This window comes from Arvicanthis niloticus, chromosome X, assembly GCF_011762505.2.
Source record: "Arvicanthis niloticus isolate mArvNil1 chromosome X, mArvNil1.pat.X, whole genome shotgun sequence".
Lineage (NCBI taxonomy): Eukaryota > Metazoa > Chordata > Mammalia > Rodentia > Muridae > Arvicanthis > Arvicanthis niloticus.
In genome coordinates this window covers 24,623,377-24,638,672 of record NC_047679.1, presented here as the reverse complement: position 1 = coordinate 24,638,672, position 15,296 = coordinate 24,623,377, and the positions used below count along the sequence as shown (strand labels likewise).

The window sequence follows — 15,296 nt, the reverse complement described above, 5'->3', positions numbered from 1 at the left end:
ATTATTCCTAAGGGCAGTGGCTGTGGAGAAGCCAACTTAGCTGAATTCCCAGGACCCACAATGGATGCCATGCAACCATCTGTAACTAAAACTGCAGGGAATTTGCTCTCCTTCTCTGGCCTCCATGAGCATCCAAACACATGTCTTTCTGTCTTGTCTGTCTGTCTGTCTCTCTGTCTCTCTCTCACACACACACACATGAATAAATGTTTTTAAAATTTACTGTAAAAGAATTCCATCACATGTTTTATTAAAGTAGTACCAGATTAAAATAGAAATACTTAATAAAATGATTGTGCTTCAAGTATTTATTTTTCCATTATTTATTTTTCCATCTTTAAAAATGTTTATGGGTGTTTTGCCTGTATGTATGTATGTATGTATGTATGTATGTATGTATGTACACCTATGCACCAAATGGATGCCCGAGGCTAGAAAAGACCAGAAGAGGTGTCAGATACCCTGGGACCAGAAGAACAGACAGTTGTGAGCCACCATGTGGATGCTTGGAATCAAACCCAAGTCTTCTGCAAGAGCAGCCAGTACTCTTAACTGCTGTACCATCTCTCACACCTGTCTTCAAGTATTCAATCTGTCTTACAAAATAGACATCTGAATTAATGACAAAACAAACTGTCACTTGTGAAGTCAAATGTAGAATGTAAAGATGTGTTTAATTCCATCTTATGCATTTACTGAGTAGCTACTATGTGGCGAACATGGTAGGCAACTGGGCTGCTATGAGCAATCATATGTACATATTTCTCACATTGTTCTTCTTTCTTATGGGTTTATTTGGGAGTAGAATTGCAAGTTGAACATTTAGTTTTAGCATCTCTTTCCTATTATCTTCTAAACATTATGTTTTCTCCGTAGTCCATGTGTTCCATGTTCCACGATCCAGTTTAGATTTCTAGTAGAAAACACTACCTCCAGTACATAAGCTTTCAACCATTTTATATTTATTCAAGATAAGTTGGTTCCACTGGCAAGAGACCCATCCCCAGACTGTTAACTGTGCTGTGATTTCAGGAGCTTGGGTTGTATTCTGTGAAACAAAACAGGACTCCTACAGATCACCAGACAACCTGGTGTTGGCTTGGACAACCTATGACAAGACAGGGGACCAGATCAAAGAAATCCTAATATCCAATGATCGATTTAAATCTGTGCTCTGACAAGAGCTGGCCGACATCTTCATCTGTATTTCTTCCCGCTATTCTCAACTACATATGTCCTCCACCTCTGCATTTTGTCAAGGGGCCTTCTTTATCTGAACGGCATATGAACACTACTGATCAATAATGGTCTTTCTGATTTCTAAGTGTTCTTGTTTCATTCTGTTGCCTGGACAAACACTACAGCCAAAAACAACTTAGAGGAGAAAGTTTACTCAGCTTACACTTCCAAGTCACACTACATCACTGAGGGAGGTCAGGCCAGGAACTCAAGGCAGGAATTTGAAGCAGAAACCATGGAGGAATGCTCTTTGCTGATTCGCTTTCAGGCTTTCCTATACAGCCCAGGATCACCTGCCTAGGGAATGGTGTTTCCCACAGTGTTCTGGGCCCTCCTACATTAATTAAAAAGACAATCTACCACAGGCATGCTGATAGGTCAATTTCATCTGGATAATCCCTCAACTGGGGTTTATACTCAGGTGACTCTGGAATGTGACAGTTAAAGCTAACTAGGACACCTAGATTTTAGATTTGAGGTCTTGCTATATTTTTGCTCCTTTAGCAGGGATAGGAAAAAGGGGGAGAGTGAAAGTCCAATCAATTTTTCCTTATTTTGTCAATGTGGTTTTGAGTAAAGGGAATGTTAAAATTAGTCACTAAAATGAGGATTTAACAGTCTGGGGATATGCCTTCATTGTTAAAAGTGCTTGCCTAACATGAATGAAGCTGGGTTCAGTTCCTAAAACTACATATACTGGGTATGGTGGTACAAGCCTGTAATCCCAGCACTCAAGAGGCTAAGGCAGGAGGATCAGAGTATGCTTCATCATAGTGGCTTTTTGCAAACAGGAGCACACATAGAGAGCAGCCCTATTTGCTTGCTGGCCATGTTTTGACAGCTTATCCATGTATGTCTCAGCTAATTTAAATGTTTCTTCACCTAGATGATATTTATAATTTCCATTTCACACAAGAAGTAACCTCGCCCAACACTTCACTGCTCAAAACCAGTGGAGCATCATGTAGAGGACACAATGGAAAACAAGACAGAAAAACCTTCTCAGCATCACTGTACCAGCCAGCATACACGTGATGCATTGAGGCAACGAAGGAAATTACAGCAGCCTTACCAATCAAAGTTGCGGTGGATATTTTAAGACAAGCTTCTAAGGCCCATGAGGTCAAGCGTGAATTGAAGAAGGCAGAACAGTTAATTAAACATGCAGCATATTGACATTGAGATCATTTCATATTCAAACACCCAAAATACTCTGACACGGCTAGATTATGGGTTCTACTTATTCAATGTAGATAATATCTGCCGGTCTGTTGCAATTTACCAGGCAGCCCTTGACATTCGACAGTCAGTGTTCGGTGGCACAAATATTCACGTAGTGACAGCTCATGAAGACCTAGTTTACTCTTTGTATGTTTACCAGTACAGCTCTGGAAAATTCAACAATGTGCTATTTCATGCAGCAACAGTCATTGCTATCATTACCCACATCCTACCTGAAGATGAGCTTCTTTTGGTTTCTTCAAAGAGGGTGAAAGCACTTATTTTAGAGGAGATTGCAATTGACTGTCATAATAAGGAGACGGAGCAGAGGCTGCTTCAGGAAGCACATGACTTGCACTTGTCCTCACTGCAGCTAGCTAAGAAAGCATATGGAGAATTTCACGTACAGACCACAAAGCACTATGGTAACTTGGTGAAGGTTACAGTGGACTAGAATATGATTACCAAGGCCTCATTAAACTTTACAACTCCATTAGTGAATTATGAGAAAGTGTTTGAATATCACAACACTCTGACTAACTGGAACCAGTTGCAAGATTGACAGTACTCAATGACCGATGTCCTTGAAGATGTCAACAGCAGCGTTCAGTCCACTGAAGAAGTGGTGCAGTACTTTCTGATGTCTCAGAATGTTGAGGGACCAAGCTGCTGAGGGACAGCCTTAGCTAACAATTACCGTTTCCCAGATTCCGGGGAATTCATACTACGAATGTTGTTTTTAGGGCTTGCATTTGCATTGAAACATTGCTCCAGTCCATTGAAGACCTGTATTTCAGGTAGTCCTGTATTGCGATTTCTGTAGAATAAGCATATATTGAGTTATAGCAGCATGTGCCGTGTGTATAAGTAGGTCCACATTCTCACCCTAGTAGAACAGGAGACTGTTTTATTTTCCCTTTTTAAAAAATAATTCATTTTTCGGAAATTCTGAAAGAAAAAAGAACCCTTAAATAAAACTATTTAAGAATTTTTTTAAAAAGAAATTTAATTTTATTTCTAGTTCAGAAAATTATACATTCCCCATTCAAAGTTATTAAGACTCAAGGAAAGTAGTTATTTTATTGCAATATAAGTTATTTAAAGTGCATCTCTCTGGAGCTGGAGAGGTGGCTCAGTGATTAAGAGTACTGGCTGGCCTTCCAGAGGACCCAGGTTCAGTTTCCTACATGGTGGTTCACAACCATCCAGGGCATATAACACTCTCTTTTGACTTCTGTGGGCACCACACACACACACACACATGTGGTACACAAACATACATATAGGCAAAACACTCAAACATTTAAAATACATCACTACTATGCTGGGTCACACCTATAATCCCAGCAGTCCTAATGAAACAAGATGGATGGTGGAGATGGGACAATCACCCAGAGCTAGAGTATTAGCTAGCCTGGAGTACACAGTGTAGCAGCAGAAACAACAGAAGTGACCCTGCTCCAAAAACAAAGTAGAAAAGAAGCAACTTCCAAAAGCTGTCTTCTGATTTCCATATGCTTTTCAGCTGGGTATGCATTCTCTCTTTCTCTCCTTTCCTCTCCATTTCTACACACGCGCATGCACACACACACACACACACACACATTTACACATAAACTAAATAATATTGTAAAAAATGTATCTGTTGAAGCTTGACAGATAGCAAGTGCTCATAACTGCTATTCTTGTACAAGAAAGACCTGGTTTAGTTCCCAACACCCACATGGTGGCTCACATCCACTTCTGACTCCAGTTCCAGGGGATTCAACTCCTTCCAGCGTCTAGGAGCACCAGTCAGGCATGTAGTGCATATATACATACACAAATACTTAAAGACAGAAACTTTAAAAATTAAAAAGATACATCTGTTGTATATCTCACAACCATTTGATTTTTGACAAAGATGCAAAAAAAAAAAAAAAAAAAACCTACCATACACTAGAGAAAATATGGCTTCTTCAACAAATAGGTCCTAGAGAGACTGGATATGCACATGGGCAGGAGAAAGAAACTAGATCACTATCTCTCATCTTGTTCTAAAATCAATTCAAACTGCAATAAGTGTTTGAAAGTAAGAACAGAAACTCTTAATGGAAGAGATAAACAACTGGAGTGGGATGGAGGGAGAGGAGAGACGACAAGGAGCTGAAAGTCCTAGAGAACAATCTGAGGGAACCGCTTCAGGACACAGGCATAGGTTTTCTCAAAAGGTCTCCAATAGCCAGGAAATGATACTGGAAATTGACAAAAGAGATTGCATAAAAAATTTTTTAAAAAGCTTCTGTACAGCAAAGGAGATAATCAGCACAGTAAAGAGACACCCTTTAGAACGGGAGAAAATCTTGGCAGGTATTTCTGACAGGGACTAATAGCCGGATTATATAAAGAGCATAATATTAAATGGCAAAGACTAGATCATCCAATCAAAAGACTGGCAAATGAAAACTAGATAGGATGGCACATGGCTATAATTCCAGTACAAAAAGGTAGAGGCAGGAGGATCGGAAGTTCAAAGTCATCTGCAGTTACACAGTTTGATGGTAGCCTGGGCTACATGAGACCTGTAATAGGTAAGTAAAAATCAAATGGGGAAAGGTGAGCTATTTCCTCTAGGTTGGACATGACCATTGTTGTCTTGCCCTTGGGTCAGAGTAGCTGCAGTCATGTGTGGGAGACCCTTATGATATCTGGCCTATTAACATGCCTTCATGAAGGGAGGGACAAGACTCACAGGAGCCTTCATAAAACAGTTTTTTATTATTCAGTTTTATTTATGTGTATGTGTCTATGTTGAGTATATACCATGTGTGTGGCCTACCTATAGGGGGCAGAAGAGGGCTAAAGTTATAGGCAGTTGTGAGTTTATGTGGCCCCTGAGAACTAGATCTCCAGCCCTCTGCAAGAATACCAAGTACAATTTACTGCTGATCAAGATATGGAAGAGGTAAACAATTTTGTGATGTTGAGGGGGAACAAGTGGGGAAACACTCTTTGCTTGTATATAGCTGACTGTAAGCTGCTCAGGGACCCCCTCAGTGGTAAAACTGCCTATGGGTCATCCAATAAACTCACTGGTTCACCAAGCTGGACATAGAATCCTTTCTTTGGTCTGTTTGTGCCCTATCTAGAGATAACAGACATTTCTCTATATTGCCCCAAGAAATATCATGTGACAGTAAATGCACAGAGAATTCTCAAAAGATAAAACCCAAATGAGTAACAAATATAGGAAAACGTGCTCAACGCCTTTTACTCCTTTCTTTGGAAAATGTTATTATTCTTAATTCTTTGACAAGTTCATGTGAGGCTAGACTTGGTGGTGTATGCCTTTAATTTCAGCATTTGGGAAGCAGAAGCAAGTGGAATTTTGTAAGTTTGAGGCCAGCCTGGTCTACATAGTGAGTTCCAAAACAGTCAGAGCTATGTAGAGAGACCTTGTCTCAAAAGAAAATGTATTTTGATCATATTCACCCACTTCCCCTAACTCATTCTAGTTCCATTCCCATTTCCTTACCCGCCAGACTTCATGCTCTCTCACCTTAAAAACAAAACCAAAACCCAACAAACTCATGGTACTGCCCAAATCCTCTTGGGCATGGAGCCTGCCCTGGTGCATGATGGAACTACCAGGGGTCACACCCTTCAATAACTGACTCTCCCTCTCCCAGCAGCTAACAAAAGTCAATCACTCCTAACTAAGGCTGAGAATCTGGGCCCATCTCCTCCCCTCCATGCTGAGATATTTGTCTGGCTTGAACTTGCTCAGACCTTGGGTATGCTGTCACGATTTCTATGAGTTCATATGTGCAACTGCCCTGTTGTACGCAGAAAACACAGTTATTTTGGAGTCATCCATCACCTCCTAATCTTACAAGCTTTCTACCTACTCTTGTGAAGATCCCTGAGCCTTCCCTCACAACTGAATGGCTCATGGGGGCAGGCTAGAGAGAATTCTCAGTGGTTAAGAGCACTTGCTGCTCTTGCAGAAGATCCAGAGTCAGTTCTCAGCACCCATGTAGCAGGTGGCAAACATCTGTAACCCCAGTTCCAGAAGATCTGGCTGTTTCTGGCTTCTGTGGGCACTGACTGCATGCACATGGTACACAAACATCCATCATGCAAATGAAAAGACCCATATGCATAAAATAAAAATATCTTTAATACATATGTATGATAAAAGTAGCAGGGAGACTATTTGCAAAGAGGAAGGGAAGGGACCAATATGAGGGGGGAGAACAGAAAAGGGAGTGAATAACAACAAAATATATGTATGAAAACATCTTAATGAAACCCATTTTTGCATAATGGATATATGCTAATAAAAAACATTCCATCTCTGAGCAAAATAGACATTAGTGACACGTGAGACATCCCTTCAGGGTTTAATGGTCAGTGAGACTATTGAGGAGAGGCAGTGGTGGCTTCAGATTTTGTTGATACTTGGAGAGGCTATAAGGACTCTTTCTGCTTACGAAGATCTCATATTTACATGGAGTGGCTAAGAGGGAGATGCTGATGGAAATTATCATGGACCAAAGACTCCTAAACCATGCCATGGAGCATCTTGACATTCTCTTCATCTTTTAATGGAAAAGCAACAAACTATAGGTCACAGGGACATAAATAACAGATGTTGCTAAGCCTATGGCATACAATATTTCTCAAGGCAAAGTGGAGCTTGTTATTGACCATTTTAAGTGTCCTTACGGGTGTGCTCTTTAAGGTATCTGTAGCCCAGTGGTGAGATTGAAAGGAAATGTGTTACAGAGGAAAATCGCTATTGACTAACTTGATAATGATATGAAATGATGGGCTTTCTTTGTTAGTCAGAACAAGGCTTCTCTGTGGGGAATCAATTTAAACTGAGACAGGATTAATAAGGACTCTGCAGGGCGTAAAGGTTTGAGACAGAGGGGTTGGCTCTTGGCAGGGTGCCCTGAATGGAAAGACATGCTGGCTTATCCTGCTGCCAGGTCCTATGAGATCAACTACACTGCTATCAAGGTTGGGGGTGGGCAGTGAGTAATGAGGGCTGCTTAATGAAGCAGGGTGTTTAAGATACAATTCAAGTACTGGGCTGCATTCCACATGCACTGCATACAGCATGGAGGATGCAGCACTCTCCTGTGGGAAAGAGAACTATATAAAGCAAAAGATTGAAAGTCTCTTAAGAACAGGTGTCTCCTTCCGGTTTGCACCTGTGCCTGGAGTAGACCCCCAGGGCTCTGGCTCCCCACTCACTCCTATAACACCCAGAGAAAGCTTGACTCCCAGGAGCTCTGTCACACCCAGTATCTCAGGATCACAGAATCACAAGAGACACCTGGACTCCCTGGAGTTCTGACACAGCCAGGCTCAAAGGAGAGACAGGCTCCAGTCAGAGACTGCAAGGCCAGTGAGCACTAGAGGTAACCAGATGGTGAAAGGCAAGTGCAAGAACATAAGCAACAGAAAAGAGCTACTCGGCAACATTAGAACCCAGTATTTCAGCGAACCACCGGTGGCTCGGCCCTTAAGGCTCCCGCCCGCAGAGGGCGCCCCGTCTCTTGGTGCGCCGGTTCGAGTCCCGCTGCCTGTCAGTCTGTCTGTCTATCCCGATTGTGTCTGTCTGTCTCCCGCGTCATCTCGTGGGAAAAAAAAAAAAAAAAAAACCAGTATTTCCACCACACCAAGCCCTGGATACCCCAACAACTCTGAAAAGCAAGATTCAGATCTAAAGTCCAATCTCATGAATATGATAGAGTCCTTTAAGAAGGATATAAATACAGAATAACACAGGTAAACAAGTAGAAGCCCTTAAAGAGGAAACTATAAATCTCTTAAAGAAATACAAGAAAACAGGTGAGGGAATTGAAAAAAAAAAAACTGTCCAGGATCTAAAAATAGAAAAAAAAAAATCATTAAAGAAAACACAAAGGGAAACTACCCTGGAGATGAAAAACCTAGAAAAGAGATCAGGGGTCTTAAATGCAAGCATCACCAACAGAATACAAAAGGTAAAAGAGAGAATCTCAGGTGCAGAAGATTCCATAGAAGACACTGACAGAACTAAGAAACTACAAAAAGAAAAAAGTTGCTAATTCAAAACATTCAAATGCACAGACCAAAGAAAGAATATTAAAAGCTGGAAGGGAAAAAGGTCAAATAAACATAAAGGCAGATAAGAGCCAGATCTTGGGCAGATATCATACAGACCCTAGGAGAACACAAATGCCAGCCCAGGCTACTATACCCAGCAAAACTCTCAATTACCATACATGGAGAAACCAAGATATTCCATGACAAAACAAAATTTAAACAATATCTTTCCACCAATCCAGCCCTACAGAGGATAATAGAAGAAAAACTCCAACACAAGGAGGGAAACTACACCCAAGAAAAAGCAAGAAATTAATCTTCTCACAACAAACCCAAAATAAGAGAACTACAAAAACATAATTCCACCTCTAACAACAAAAATAACAGGAAGCAACAATCATTGGTCCTTAGTAACCCTCTACATCAATGGAATCAATTCCCCAATAAAAGGGTGGAAATTTTTCCAAGCAAACGGTCCCAAGAAACAAAGAAACAAAGAAAGAGAACTTCAGACCAATTTCCCTTTGATTGATGCAAAAATACTCAATAAAATTCTTGAATGCCTCAAAATGATCACTCACCATTATGAAGTAGTCTTCATCCCAGGGATGAAGGGATGGAGAGATCAGGAATTCAAGGTGCATACCTAAACATAATAAAACATCAAACTTGAAGCAATCCCACTAAAATCAGGGACAAGATAAGGCTGCCCACTCTCACCCTATCCATTCAATATAGTATTTGAAGTTCTAACAAGAGCAATTAGGCAACAAAAGCAGATCAAGTGATACAAATTGGAAAGGAGGAAGTCAATAGATCACTATTTGGGAATGGTTTGATAGTATACATAAGTGACTCAAAAAAAAAAAAAAACCCACAAGAGAACTCCTACAGCTGATAATCAATTTTAGCAAACTTGCTGGATATAAAATTAACTCAAACAAATCAGTAGCCTTCCTCTACTCAAAGAATAAATGGGCTGAGAAAAAAAATAGGGAAACTGCATACTTCACAATAGTCACAAATAATATAAAATATCTTGGTGTGACTCTAACCAAGCAAGTGAAAGATCTGTATGACAAGAACTTCAAGTCTCTCAAGAAAGAAATCTAAGATGACCTCAGAAGATGGAAAGATTGCCCATGCTCATGGATTGGCAGGATTAATATGGTAAAAATGGCCATCTTGCCAAAAGCAATCTACAGATTCAATGCAATTTCCATCAAAACTCCAACTAAATTCTTCATAAAGTTAGAAGGAGCAATACTCAAATTCATTTGGAATAAAAAAAAAACCCAGGATAGCAAAACATATTCTCAACAATAAAAGAACTTCTGTGGGAATCACCATCCCTGACCTCGAGCTTTATTACAGAGCAATAGTGATAAAAAACTGCATGGTATTGGTACAGAGACAGGCAGGTAGATCAATGGAATAGAATTGAAGACCCAGAAATGAACCCACACACCTATGGTTACTTGATCTTTGACAAAGGAGCTAAAACTATCCAGTGGAAAAAAGAAAACATTTTCAACAAATGGTTCTGATTCAATTGACAGTCAGCATGTAGAACAATGCAAATAGATCCATTCTTATCCCCTTGTACAAAGCTCAAGTCCAAGTGAATCAAGGACCTCCACATAAAACTAGATATGCTGAATCTAATAGAAGAGATAGTGGGAAAGAACCTCAAACACACTGGCACAGGGGAACATTTCCTGAAGAGAACAACAATGGCTCATGCTTTATGATCAACAATTCACAAATAAGACCTCATAAAATTGAAAAACAAAGGACACTGTCAATAGGACAAAACAGCAACCAACAGATTGGGGAAAGATCTTTACCAACCCTACATCCAACAGAGGGCTAATATCCAAAATATCTAAAGAATTCAAAAAGTTAGACTACAGAGAACCAAATAACCCTATTAAAAATGGGGTACAGAGCTTATCAAAGAATTTTCAACTGAGGAATCTCAAATGGTTGAGAAGCACTTAAAGAAATGTTCAACATCCTTAGTCATCAGGGAAATGCAAGTCAAAACAACCCTGAGATTCTACCTCATGCCAATCAGAATGGCTAAGATCAAAAACTCAGGTGACAGCAGATGCTGGTGAGGATGTGGAGAAAGAGGAACACTCCTCCATTGCTGGTGTGATTCCAAGCCAGTACAACCACGGTGGAAATCAGTCTGGTGGTTCCTCAAAAAATTGGAAATAGTTCTACTTGAAGACCCAGCTATAGCACTCCTGGGCATATACCTAAAAGATGCTCCAACATATAACAAGGACACATGCTCCACTATGTTCATAGCAGCCTTATTTATAATAGCCAGAAGCTGGAAAGAACCCAGATGTCCTTCAACAGAATAATGGATACAGAAAATGTGGTATATTTACACAATGGAGCACTATTAAAAATAATGGCTTCATAAAATTTGCAGACAAAGACAAATGGATGGAACTTGAAAATATCATCCTGAGTGAGATAACCCAGTTACAAAACAACACACATGGCATATACTCATTGATAAGTGGATATTAGCCAGAAAAAGCTCCATGATACAACTCAAAGACTATATGAAACCCAAGAAGAATAAAGACCACAATGTGAATGCTTCAGTCCTACTCAGAAAGAGGAAGAAAATAATCTTGGGAGGTAGAGGGAAGGAAGGATCTGGGAGGAAGAGAGAAGGAGGAGGGAATAAAGGGAAGCAGGTTCAGATGCTTGAGGAGCTGGTGTGCGGGTGTGGGGGGTGGGGGGGAGAAGTACAGAGGGTCAGGAATTTGAATGGAGGTGTGTAGCAGTCGGGTATGGGGAACTGGAGGTAGCCACTAAAAAGTCCCAGATGCCAGGGACCCAAGAGGTTCCAAGGACCCAACAGGGATGGCATTAGCTGAAATACCCAAGAAAAGGGGAGATAGAACCTGTAGAGAGCATACCCAGTGGATAGGCATGGTCCCCAGTTGAGGGATGGGACCACCAGCCCATCTCAAAACTATTAATCCAGAATAATTTCAGTCAAAAGGAAATCCAGGGACAAAGTGTGGAGCAGAGACTGAAGGAAAGGCCATCCAGAGACCGCCCCACCTGGGGATCCAATCCCATATGCAGCCACCAAACCCAGACCCTCTTGCTGATGCCAAGAAGCACTTGCTAACAGGTGCCTGGTATAGCTGTCCTCTGAGAGGCTCTGCCAGAGTCAGATGCTCACAGCCAACCATTGGACTGATCATGGGGTCCCGAGTAGAGGAGTTAGAGAAAGGACTGAAGGAGCTGAAGGGGTTTGCAACCCCATAGGAAGAACAACAATATCAACCAGCCAGACCCCCACCCCCCCAGAGCTCCCAGGGACTAAACCACCAACCAAAGACTACACATGGAGGGACCCATGGCTCCAGCTGCATATGTTGTAGAGGATGGCCTTGTCTGGCATCAATGGGAGGGGTGGAAGCTCTATGACCCAGCATAGGGAAATGCTAGGGCACTGATGCAGGAGTGGGTGAGCTAGGTGGGGGGAGCACCCTCATAGAGGCAGGGGATGTGGGAAGGGGATGGGTGTTTGTGGAGGGGAAACTGGGAATGGGGATAACATTTTTAATGTAAATAAATAAAATAACCAATTAAAGAAAAAGAAAAAAGGAACAGGTATGTCTTGTGAGCATGGTGGACACATGGAAGACACCAGTAGCTTGGCCACTGAATTATTCTGTTAATCTGCTTTTCAGAGGTTTTTTTTTTTTTTTTTTTTTTTTTTTTTTTTTTTTTGTGCCAACATGGGCACCACTCATCCTGGATGGTTTCTGTTATGGGGCTGAGCTGTTTCACCTGTTAGTTCATATGTTGAAATCCTCATTCTCTGTACCTTGGAATGTGACTATTTGAAGGTGGGGTCTTTGAGGAGGTAATTAATGTAAAACTGTGGTCAGTAGTGTAGGCTTCACTTTTTCAAACCCTATTTTTAATAACGGTTCTTAAATGCTTTAATCTCCCTTCTAGCCCACCACTCACCAGAGGTAGTGGAAAAGAAAGGTTATTATGATAAAGGAGAAGTGGACCTGTTTAGAAATGGTTCTTTGGAGTAGATCCCCTTCACATTGTCAGGAAATCAGCAGTTCATTTCACAGGTCAGCAGTGGCAGCTCGATCCACTAGCTCTACCAACAAGCCCTGCTCACAGCTTGTTGAGTCCTAGTTATACACCAAACATCAGGTGTCCTCCATGGGTCTTGCCTTACCACGTGTGTTGCATCAGTATGAGAGTAGGGAAACTCAAAGAGAGTCTGTATCAACAGACATCACTCTGTTAACAGCTCTCAGAGTCCTTGTAATTGGCAAGAAGCTGCCAGCACACCACCAGAAGTTTTTGGTGTGTTTCTTTCTATGGAGTCCCAACAGATGGAGCTCAACTATGCAATGTAAGGTGGACCAATACATGCTTGTTGTTAGTGCAGAATCCTTCATCACGTATCCTTTCATGTGTTTGCTTTAGCAAAACATCCTTTCACCTGTATCTACTTCAGGAAAACACTCCTTGATGTGTTTGTCCCAGCAAAACACCATCCAACCCAACTGACTTTCCAAAGAACCCTTAACTTTTTACTTCAAGTAGGCCGGATTCTAGTCCAATATAATTGCTATCCTTATATGAAGATAGAGCTGATATGCACATGTGAACATAAGAATATACCTGTACACCGGGGTTAGCCTGGGCAGCTGTGTTGCTGCCATTGGAGCCACAGCTGTAAGCAATCTGGCAATCTGTCCTGTTTCAGAAGGGCTCCTTAGTACCCATTGAACATAGATTAAAATGATGGGTAGGCACCACCAAGTGTCAGCAAACCACAGCCTGAGGTCCAAGTGCTCACTAGGTAGCACTCATTTAATATTTTAAATGACTTAAAAGTAAAGAGATCTGTAATACCTGTAAAGTATCTGAATTTCGTTTCAGTCTTCACACACAGTTTTACTGGAGTACCACCTCAGGTATTTGTCTTACTTGTCTAGGGCTACTTTCCTACTACAATTCAGCTCCTGACTGTCCAGAGACCACATGTGCAGTTTGAAACCATTAGCTGCTGGCCATTTCGGTGTAGCTATTGGCCTCTACGAAGACCATAGCCTGATCCTAAAGGAAGCTAGTCTAGTTAGGAAGGGGATATGTTGAAATGATCATTTTAACAACTCTTTGTAATATGTTTTACATTTCTTTTAGCTAATATCCTACATAGCTCAGTTCAGCCTTGAATTCAATTCGTAGCCAAATGAGGGTTGCCTAAGAACTTTTTATTCTTTTGCCTCCACCTCCGAATACTGGGATTATAGTTGTGGACTGCCATCCTTTGTTTTGTTTATGAAATGCTAAGGATTAAACCTAGGACAAAGAATCTAATTTTCAAAGGCTATTGCAGAATGAAAAGTGAGAGCATCTTGTTAAAAAAATAATAAAGAATTTCAAGATTGTGACAGCAGGATTATAAACTGAAGGTCCTCAAGGAAAGGCAAATTCATGACTGCAGAGGTCTCATGCCAAGAAACCAGCGTAGCTTAGAATGAGAAGCAGATGACCTAAATAAGTAAGAAATAAGGCAATCTCCTGGAAAGTGTGTTAAGTGTTTTAAGTGTGTTAAGTGTGTGTGTGTGTTCCTCCCTAGTGTGTCCCCTTTGGAGACATGGGCTCAGGTGATCTTACCACTTCAGCATCCCACTACTGGCATTCTACTCACTGCATCTGGCTACAGATTTTCACATCAAATTGTCTTCTTTTTATTTGCTCAAATTTTTTCTTAAAAACCCGATTACTATTTATGTTATTAAGTGGGGGGGGGGTGTCCAGGCACACATGTGCATCACATGTGGAGGTTAGAAGACAGTCTGTGGGAGTTGGTTCTCTCCTTCCCCCGTGTAGACCATGGATATTGAACTCCTGGCCATCAGGCTTGGTGGCAAATGCTCTTATAAGCTTAGTTGCCTTGTTGGACCTGCTCAATTTGCTTAAAAGCAGAATGCAAGCTGGGTTAAAAAAAAACAGTTGGTAGAAGCCTCTGATTTTCATGGGGTATAGTGCCTAACATTTGCTAAGGTCTCAGATTAAAGACAGCAACTTGGGAGGGGAACTGGAGTTACTACTGGTAATGTGCTTACCTTGAGTTTGATTCCCAGAACCCACATAACAATAAGCCTGGCATACTACTATCCCTTAATTCTGGGGCTGAGGGGGCAATTAGAGAGAGACAGGTTGATCCTTGGCATTCACTGGCCAGCCTAGTTTACCTGACAAGTGAGACACCCTCTCTCAAAACATGGTGGATGCCTCCTGAGGTTGCTCTCTGCCCTCTACATGTCTATAAACACACAAACAATAGAAAATAGTTTTTTCACCTATGTCCAGTAAGATTTAAACAAGACCTACTACAATTATTTCATGGGAATTTCAAAATGTTGAAGGTGGTTTCTGTAGAAGCTATAAGTTTAAAGTTTCATCGATTTCCCTATTTCCTACATTCAGTAAGGGGGGAAGAGTGTAACGCAGTGGAGCCTCTTTCTGAGTTAAATGGGGTGGGCCACATAATGGGCTTCCCCTCTATTTATTTAGGGATGAATCTTGTGATCTACAAAGGAACAACATGCTCTTGTATCCGCAGCAAGTTAAGGGGATTAACAGTCTTGTGCTTTTAAAACAGCAACCAGCTCCCATTCAGTCCTTTGGATTTCCAGAAACAAGAACCTGATTCTTAGCATCTCTTGGATAGTGTT

General features: G+C 41.2%; 1 long non-coding RNA gene and 1 pseudogene across 1 annotated transcript in view; one reads left to right on the top strand and one right to left on the bottom strand.

The window, feature by feature from the left end:
• Window positions 1–2,277: 2,277 nt before the first annotated feature.
• Window positions 2,278–2,914, top strand: LOC117694300 (amyloid protein-binding protein 2 pseudogene; annotated as a pseudogene).
• A 6,130-nt stretch (window positions 2,915–9,044) lies between these two features.
• The window catches only part of LOC117695230 (uncharacterized), a 34,908-nt gene continuing 28,656 nt past the window's right edge, over window positions 9,045–15,296 (bottom strand). Inside the window, exon 8 of the long non-coding RNA XR_004604587.2 lies at window positions 9,045–9,184. This is a non-coding gene — a long non-coding RNA (uncharacterized LOC117695230). The remainder of the gene's footprint in view (window positions 9,185–15,296) is intronic.